This window comes from Oncorhynchus gorbuscha, linkage group LG18 (assembly GCF_021184085.1).
Source record: "Oncorhynchus gorbuscha isolate QuinsamMale2020 ecotype Even-year linkage group LG18, OgorEven_v1.0, whole genome shotgun sequence".
NCBI classification, from domain to species: domain Eukaryota; kingdom Metazoa; phylum Chordata; class Actinopteri; order Salmoniformes; family Salmonidae; genus Oncorhynchus; species Oncorhynchus gorbuscha.
This window is the reverse complement of record NC_060190.1, coordinates 21,142,199-21,151,840: the sequence shown is the minus strand read 5'-3', so window position 1 is coordinate 21,151,840 and position 9,642 is coordinate 21,142,199.

The following is a 9,642-nucleotide window of genomic DNA, read 5'->3' as shown; positions in this document are numbered from 1 at the left end:
GAGCCAAGTGACTTGATGTATAGAGAGAAGAGGAGAAGGCCTAGAATCTAGCCCTGGGGGACACCAGTAGTGAGAGTACCTGGTGCAGACACATATCCTCTTCATCACTTATATCAGTATGTGTGTAACATGCTAACCTTACTCTATTTGATCAAATAAGCCTTACGTAATTTCACACTCATGGAACTCCATGCAAAAAGGTCTGCTTATCTCAAGGGGAAGGATTTTGGGCACCAGGTAATAATCTTGCTTTGCCTCTTCCTCTCTGGTGATAGCTAGTGATAGTGATGCACAAACTAGGTCTATTTGCCATCAACTGACAGCATTTACTCGCCAGAATCAGAAGTTTGAAAACCCCGTTACAAAAAAGTTAGAAAACCGCATTAGATTTAAAACTGAACATAATTTATTATATATTTTTTATTTTCGTTAGATTTGCTGTCAAATATAATAGTTTTAGTATTGTTTTAGTTGTTCAAATGTTTTTTTAGGTTACTTTCACGTTCGTCGTAAGGATCGGACCAAGGCGCAGCGTGAGTAGAGTTCCGCGTAATTTTAATCAATCGAAACTCACTGAACAAAACAACAACCAAACCAAACGTGAAGTTACTGATGTGCACTAAGTCAACTATACATAGACAAGATCCCACAACACAAATGAGGCAAATGGCTACCTAAATATGATCCCCAATCAGAGACAACGATAAACAGCTGTCTCTGATTGGGAACCACATCAGGCCAACAGACATACAAAACCCCCTAGACATACAAAAACCCCTAGACATACAAAAACCCTAGACATACAAAAAAATTAGAGTACCCACCCTATTCACACCCTGGCCTAACCAAAATATATAGAAAAACAGATATCTAAGGTCAGGGCGTGACAGTTACAAAATTGTTTTTCCAATGTTTGTTTTAATTTACTATAATAACCTTGTATACTAACTACAGTCATGTACACAAAATCACTACAGTAAATATTACAAAAACACTACAGTGAAAACTATAGTATACTACAGTCAGGGTTGGATAGGTTAGTTTCTAAATGTAATCCGTTAGTTACCTGTCCAAAATTGTAATCAGTAACGGATCTTTTGGATTACCCAAACTCAGTAATGTAATCTGATTACATTGAGTTACTTTTAGATTACTTTCCCCTTAAAGGAGGCATTAGAAGAAGACAAAAATGTATGTTACATCTATTGCAGGATAAGTCACTGTTAAAATGTACATAGCTGGCCACACATGGATGTTAAATTTTACTTTATAGGTTGCTTATGTAGGCTTCTTCTAACCCATCACTTTCTACTACCTATAATAAGATGATTAAGTTATATCTTTACATTAAATATATATACTTTATATGTCCAAAAATGGATGTAGCAATTACATGTCAGGATTTGGCCAGGGTTGTTCCGGGTTTTGGTCACTAGATGCCCCCATTGTGCCTTTTGACCTTTTGTTTTCCCTTGATCCCCATTATTATTTGCACCTGTGCCTCGTTTCCCCTGATTGTATTTATACCCTTTGTTTTACTCAGTTCTTTGCTCTGTGTTTGTATGTTAGCACCCAGCCCTAGTACTCTGTGAGCGCTTGTTGTTCCCAGTGGACTCTCTTGTGGAGTTCTGTTTTTTGTTCTTGTTTGTTTGTTTTTGAGTATCTTTTGAGGCTTTTTGTGCTGTGCCTTCCACCTTGTGGATTTACCTTTTTGTCTTGGAGGATTGCCTTTGTTCTTGTGGAATTCCTTTTGAGGTTGTGGAGTTACATGTTTTCCTGAAGAACTTCACATTTTACTTCATTAAATACACCGTCTCAAGTACTGCTGTGTCTGCCTCATCTTCTGGGTTCTGCTGACTATTCGTGGCTCAGTTGGTTTAGTGACTGTTTCTCACTCCGGAGACCCGGGTTCGTAACCGGGTCCTGACACTACAGATTGCCCCTTTAAGTCTATCAAAAGTGTATGAGTTTGAGCATGTGTCCACTAGGCCTATGGATGTATTATTTTTTATCAGCGTGAATTAGATTGAGTAATAAAAGCCCTACTTTTATTCCATTGGGATCTGCACTATGCAGCTGATGCAAGAGCACATTTTTCACTGTCTGTCCCCTGGTTTCAAAAACAATAATTGATAGGCAGCTTAAACTTCTTGAATTCAACCATTATCAAATATACAATACCTTTCAAAAGTTTGGGGTCACTTTTTTGTCCATTTAAAATAACATCAAATTGATCAGAAATACAGTGTAGACATTGTTAATGTTGTAAATTACTTTTGTAGCTGGAAGCGGCAGATTTTTTATTAAATATCTACATAGGCGTACAGAGGCCCATTATCAGCAACCATCACTCCTGTGTTCCAATGGCATGTTTTGTTAGCTAATCCAAGTTTATAATTTTAAATGGTTAATTGATCATTAGAAAATAATTTTGCAATTATGTTAGCACAGCAGAAAACTGTAGTCCTGATTAAAGAAGCAATATAACTGGCCTTCTTTAGACTAGTTGAGTATCTGGAGCATCAGCATTTGTGGATTCGATTACAGGCTCAAAATGGCCAGAAACAAAGTACTTTCTTCTGAAACTCGTAGACTATTCTTGTTCAGAGAAATGAAGGATATTCCATGTGGGAAATTGCCAAGAAACTGAAGATCCCGTACGACGCTGTGTACTACTCCCTTCACAGAACAGTGTAAACTGTCTCTGACCAGAATAGAAAGAGGAGTGGGAGGCCCTGGTGCACAACTGAGCAAGAGGACAAGTACATTAGAGTGTCTAGTTTGAAAAACAGACAACTCACAAGTCCTCAACTGACAGCTTCATTAAAAAGTACACCAGTCTCAATGTCAAAGGAAGAGACGACTATGGGATGCTGGCCTTCTAGGCAGAGTTGCAAAGAAAAAGCCATATCTCAAACTGGCCAATAAAAATAAAATATTAAGATGGGCAAAAGAACACAGACACTGACCAGAGGAAGATTGGAAAATAGTATTATGGACAGACGAAGTTTGAGGTGTTCAGATCACAAAGAAGAACATTTGAGACACAGAAAAAATGAAAAGATGCTGGAGGAGTGCTTGACACCATTTGTCAAGCATGGTGCAATGTGATGGTCTGGGGGTGCTTTGGTGGTGGTAAAGTGGGAGGTTTGTACAGGGTAAAAGGGATCTTGAAAAAGGAAGGTTATCACTCTATTTTGCAACGCCATGCCATACCCTGTGGACTGCGTTTAATTGGAGCCAATTTCCTCCTACAACAGGACAATGACCCAAAGCACAGCTCCAAACTATGCAAGAACTATTTAGGGAAGAAGCAGTCAGCTGGTATTCTGTCTATAATGGAGTGGTCAGCACAGTCACCGGATCTCAACCCTATTGAGCTGTTGTGGAGCAGCTTAACCGTATGGTATGTAAGAAGTGCCCATCAAAACAATCCAACTTGTGGGAGGTGCTTCAGGAAGCATGGGGTGAATCTCTTAAAAGCCTATTCCTGCTCTTTACAGTATACTACAGTCATGTACTCTAAAACACTACAGTGAATACTATAGTATGCTACAGTCATGTCTGCTAAAACAGTAAACAATATATTGTGTATATATATATATATATATATATATATTTATATAGTAATACTACATTATTTAGATCATAGTAAACTATAGTATATTTTAATGGGGGTAGTCAATTACTATCTGCTGCTTGTCTTTACACAGTGTCCAAAAGTGGCAGGAATTCTCTCTTTCAATACGTTTTGATTGTGTGTTGCCTTCCATTGGCGTTGTAGCAATGCCAACGCTAACTTGTTATGTTCAATATTGGTGTAAAAACCACAGAAGTCCAATTGATGATTTAACCATTTGAAGTCTAATGTTTCAAAGAAAACCTGCAAGTCCAGTGGTAGTGACCCTAATTTACAGATTACAGAGAGGAATTTTTAACAAAACAGTTGTTAACCCTTGATGAAGCATCTTAATCAGACTAACTGGACAATGAGTCTCAGGGAGAGACGAGAGAAACAGAGTAGTTCGTCCCAAATTGCACTCTATTCCCTGGCCCTGGTGAAAAGTAGTACACTATCTAGGGAATAGGATTCCATTTAGGTCATAGTCAGAAGAAGAAGCGTGCTACATGTGCCGCCTAATCTGGCCCAGACAAAGTAATTTCACTAATTACCAAAAGGGCACTAAGCAAACACAAGGAAATAAGAACGAATTGGCTGTCTCCCGCTGATTACCCCGCGAGGGGTCCTGTCTAATTTGGAGGAGACTAAGGTATTGTCGCTGGCCCGGGCTAACACGTACAGGGCAGAGCGACCCCAATAAACACACACACACGCAACCATGCCTTCCACCCCACAATCCCCAACCAGCTTGGCGGCAGATGGTGGAGTGTGCGCAGCGTGTAACCCCCCCCCCCCCCTTCTCTTTTGTGCTCCTCACCGTGCTCAGGGGTCCTCCAACAACAGCCAACACCCCCTTCCCTACCCTGCCTCTATCTCTGTGGCCATTGTTGCGTGGGCTACTAAAAAGGGGTGCAGTCAGGTGTCCTAATGCGCCTGTCAAGGGGGGGAATCGAGGAAGCCGTTTATGCGTTCCGGGCGGTGGTGTTGTGTCACGTCCACCAGCGGCCCCCTGTTCTGTTCTTCAACCTCTCTGTCCCTGTTTCACTTTAAAGCGATAGTTCACTGAATTTACAAAATTACTTATTTGTTTCCTCTCCCTGAAAGCAGTCTATATACAGACATGGACACAACGCAATCACCTTGGTGACTGTCTCTAGGTAAACAAACTCAACTGCTAACTTTAGCATTTTGTAACCAAAAACGATTGGAAGTCAATGTTCCCGATATTGGCATGTTTTACATTTCATGCCGAGGGTCATCCCAAAATCTCCAAAAGGGATTGTGTAGCTGGCACTTTTCAGTTGCTCTGTGGTGCGACAGAAGTAGTTGTTGGGTTTGGGGCTGGAAAGACCTATTTACCTGATGTGTGTCCCAAAATATTTCACCAGTTTACCTGAAAATCCCCAACATAACCAAAGCAATGATATACAGCTTGCTTTCCTAAAAGCTGCAAATCAAATGTTGGTGATTGTCCAAGAAAAACACTAGGCTATACCAAACTAAGCACAAAAACACACAAAGCACTTAAAATGCCAATCCAAAATATAAGACTACGGTTACCTTTCAAATGATATCGAGAGCAGTGACCATCACCTTATAGGATGTATGAGACGGACAAATGCAGCCATGTACCACCATGTCACATCTACAATATAGACTATGGACCTTTAAAAGGGGAACCATTATCATTGTGCTCTCACACTATTACTTTTCCTTCATCAAAATGGCATTAATGTTTGCAGTAACTCCAAATATTGTTAGTATCATGTCCTGAAATAACAACATTTCATCTGTACATCAGAGGCACTATTTCCAGATTCCTCCATACATCAAAATACGACACAGAGCAAACATGGTGACCAAAGTAAAATGGCGGAATGCAGCATTTGTTTTGCACTGTCACGACTGTTATGTAACAGCCAGGGGACTTGGAGGTCCCTGCAGTGATTTCCATATGACCCAGGGTGGGGTCCCTGGGGATCCCCGGCACACGTGCCCTCTCAGTGGACGACCCTTGGGTCCTGGGGGCAGGGCCAAGAGCGCTGGGGGTCACCGGACAACTGGGACCCTCAGCTGGGGGAGAGGGAGTTAGGATAGGATGAAGGGCCAAAATGTGAAGGGGTCAGTTCTCAAAGTGGATTACATTTACATCCTATTACCATGCAAGGGGACTGGTTATTTGATGCTATTGCCAGATTCGCCCGACCACACAGTGTTGTGGTCAGTGATGTAGTGGTAAAAACAATTGGTTGTGCAAAATCAAAAAGGTTCATAAACAGAGTTTATATGCGTTTACCCTCCACAACACCACTGATGATGGTGCCAGATTTGACAACACATTTGATAAATCTGCCCACTGGCACATCAGGTCATTTCAACGTGGATAATTGTGTAATATTTGGTTGAGAAGTTGATCAATGATATTACAACCTATATTCACCCACTCAAAAAGATAGTTGCATTTCCAATGTGTTATCATAATGCTTTCAACCATCTAAAAGCATAACCAAATTCCAAAAACAATTTCTGATTTTTGGTTTAGTTGTCACCCAAATGTCCGTCACCGCACTTCCAACCATTTAAAAGCACAGTGAAGTTAAAACGGGAATACAATGTCAGATATTTTAATTATTTATACAACAGATTACTGTGTTATCATTGTGCTTCATCTAATAGTAGAACCAACCCACTGGGCACAGACGTCAGTTCAACGTCTAGCTTTCATTAACATTTGGTTGAGTTTTCAACTAACGTGAATTCAACATGAAATCAAAAAAAAAATTCACCCTGTTATTGAATTTAGGTTAAAAGTTGGTTTAAAAAAATACAAAATCCCCTTACGTTGATGACTTTTAGCAAACCTAATCAGTTTTCCACGTTGATTCAGCGTCATATCCACATTTGAAGGATATCTTTATTTTGCTTGGATAAGTTCTGTGCCACTGACTCAGTCTGACTTTAATTCCAGTTTGTTTACAAATGAATAATTCACGTTAAAGAATGTTAAAGAAAGTTAAAGAATAGGACTAAATCAAATAAAACTTTAAATGCACTTTAAAAGGTCCAATGTAGCTGTTTTGATCTCAATACCAAATTTCAGGGGTAAAACTTATGTACCTTACTGTGATTGTTTTCAATTAAAATGGTCGAAAAGAAACAAAAATATATTTTTTAGCAAAGAGCAATTTCTCAAACAAAAATTTAGTTAGGACAGTCTGGGAGTAGTCTGATTGAGGAGGAGAAATGAAAACTAGCTAATATTGGCAAAGAGGTTTGGAACTTTCTTATTGGTCTATAAACTAATTTAGCACCTGGTGATGTCACCAGGCAGTCCATCCCACCAAAACAGGCTGAGGTTTCAGGCAGTCTTTTCAAAAAGCTCTTACACGAAAAGGGCGTTATCATCATTTTCACAATTTCATAGTATTATTCCAAACTCATAGTGTGGAAATACACTGCTCAAAAAAATAAAGGGAACACTAAAATAACACATCCTAGATCTGAAAGAATGAAATATTCTTATTAAATACTTCTGTCTTTACATAGTTGAATGTGCTGACAACAAAATCACACAAAACTTATCAATGGAAATCAAATTTATCAACCCATGTAGGTCTGGATTTGGAGTCACACTCAAAATTAAAGTGGAAAACCACACTACAGGCTGATCCAACTTTGATGTAATGTCCTTAAAACAAGTCAAAATGAGGCTCAGTAGTGTGTGTGGCCTCCACGTGCCTGTATGACCTCCCTACAATGCCTGGGCATGCTCCTGATGAGGTGGCGGATGGTCTCCTGAGGGATCTCCTCCCAGACCTGGACTAAAGCATCCGCCAACTCCTGGACAGTCGGTGGTGCAACGTGGCGTTGGTGGATGGAGCGAGACATGATGTCCCAGATGTGCTCAATTGGATTCAGGTCTGGGGAACGAGCGGGCCAGTCCATAGTATCAATGCCTTCCTCTTGCAGGAACTGCTGACACACTCCAGCCACATGAGGTCTAGCATTGTCTTGCATTAAGAGGAACCCAGGGCCAACCGCACCAGCATATGGTCTCACAAGGGGTCTGAGGATCTCATCTCGGCTACCTAATGGCAGTCAGGTTACCTCTGGCGAGCACATGGAGGGCTGTGCGGCCCCTAAAGAAATGCCACCCCCACACTATGACTGACCCACCGCCAAACCGGTCATGCTGGAGGATGTTGCAGGCAGCAGAACGTTCTCCACGGCGTCTCCAGACTCTGTCACGTCTGTCACACGTGCTCAGTGTGAACCTGCTTTAATCTGTGAAGAGCACAGGGCGAATTGGCGAATTTGCCAATCTTGGTGTTCTCTGGCAAATGCCAAACGTTCTGCACGGTGTTGGGCTGTAAGCACAACCCCCACCTGTGGATGTCAGGCCCTCATACCACCCTCATGGAGTCTATTTCTGACCGTTTGAGCAGACACATGCACATTTGTGGCCTGCTGGAGGTCATTTTGCAGGGCTCTGGCTGTGCTCCTCCTGCTCCTCCTTGCACAAAGGCAGAGATAGCGGTCCTGCTGCTGAGTTGTTGCCCTCCTACGACCTCTCCCACGTCTCCTGATGTACTGGCCTGTCCCCTGGTAGCGCCTCCATGCTCTGGACATTACGCTGACAGACACAGCAAACCTTCTTGCCACAGCTCGCATTGATGTGCCATCCTGGATGACCTGCACTACCTGAGCCACTTGTGTGGGCTGTAGACTCCGTCTCATGCTACCACTAGAGTGAAAGCACCGCCAGCATTCAAAAGTGACCAAAACATCAGCCAGGAAGCATAGGAACTGAGACGTGGTCTGTGGTCACCACCTGCAGAACCACTCCTTTATTGGGGGTGTCTTGCTAATTGCCTATAATTTCCACCTGTTGTCTAGTCAATTTGCACAACAGCATGTGAAATTTATTGTCAATCAGTGTTGCTTCCTAAGTGGACAGTTTGATTTCACAGAAGTGTGATTGACTTGGAGTTACATTGTGTTGTTTAAGTGTTCCCTTAATGTTTTTGAGCAGTGTATATACAAAGCTCAGAAAATCACGGTTTTGACTTGCACTGGTCCTTTTAAATAAAGTTTGATGATTGATAAAGTATGGTCAAATGTAATTTGCTCTGTTAATAAACCTACCCTTTGGAATGACTTCAATAGCAACAGTGAATCTATTCCGTGTTTAAGTGGAGCTCTCTCGTCGAGCATTCTCACGATAGCACATCGGTAAAAGTCAGTAAAAAAATATCATAGATGAGCAGGGCTTGTTTAAAACCTTGGATGGGAGAGCAAAGGGTAGCTGTAGATAGATCAATTCTCAAGTAAGAGTTGTTGCCCAGCCTTTATTTTTTTCTCTGCTAGTGTATATACAGATGAAAATCTGATGTTTTTAAGGTCCAAATTCTACATAGGTTTGTTTATGTTGACATTTGGTTACCATGATGATATAATCCTGTGGTTGAAAATTTCACCCTCAAAACAACAGTTTACAATAATTACTTTTTCCAATCGAATGTATTTTCTACGTAGATTCCAAGTCACAATATTTTGACAAATGACATTGAAACAACGTTGATTCAACCAGTTTGTGCCCTGCAGGTGGGCCCTGTTTGAATACTTTAAAGGGGGGCTGAACTGACCGATTTTGCCTGGGCTTTTCTGCTACTCATTATGAAAAACAAGATATTGCTCCTTGGGGGTGTGGTTTGACGTGGGTGTGTTATGTCAGTTTGGATTTATTTCTGGGGACACGTCTACAACCATTCCTTGAGGAAATCACTGATTTTATACAATAATATTAGTGAAAGATTTTTTAGGGAGACCATGTTTTTTACCCATCGAATCACGTACAGGTCAGTTCTGCAACAACTCCAAATATTGTTTTGTCTTCTTTGGTGAAGTTCAATTACAGCATCTCTTTAGGTTAGGACTGTTGTCTACTCTGGTAGCTTTTATAATGATGCCATTGGAGTTCTTAAGGTGCCCCGTGGTTACAGTACTCATCTTACAGTACT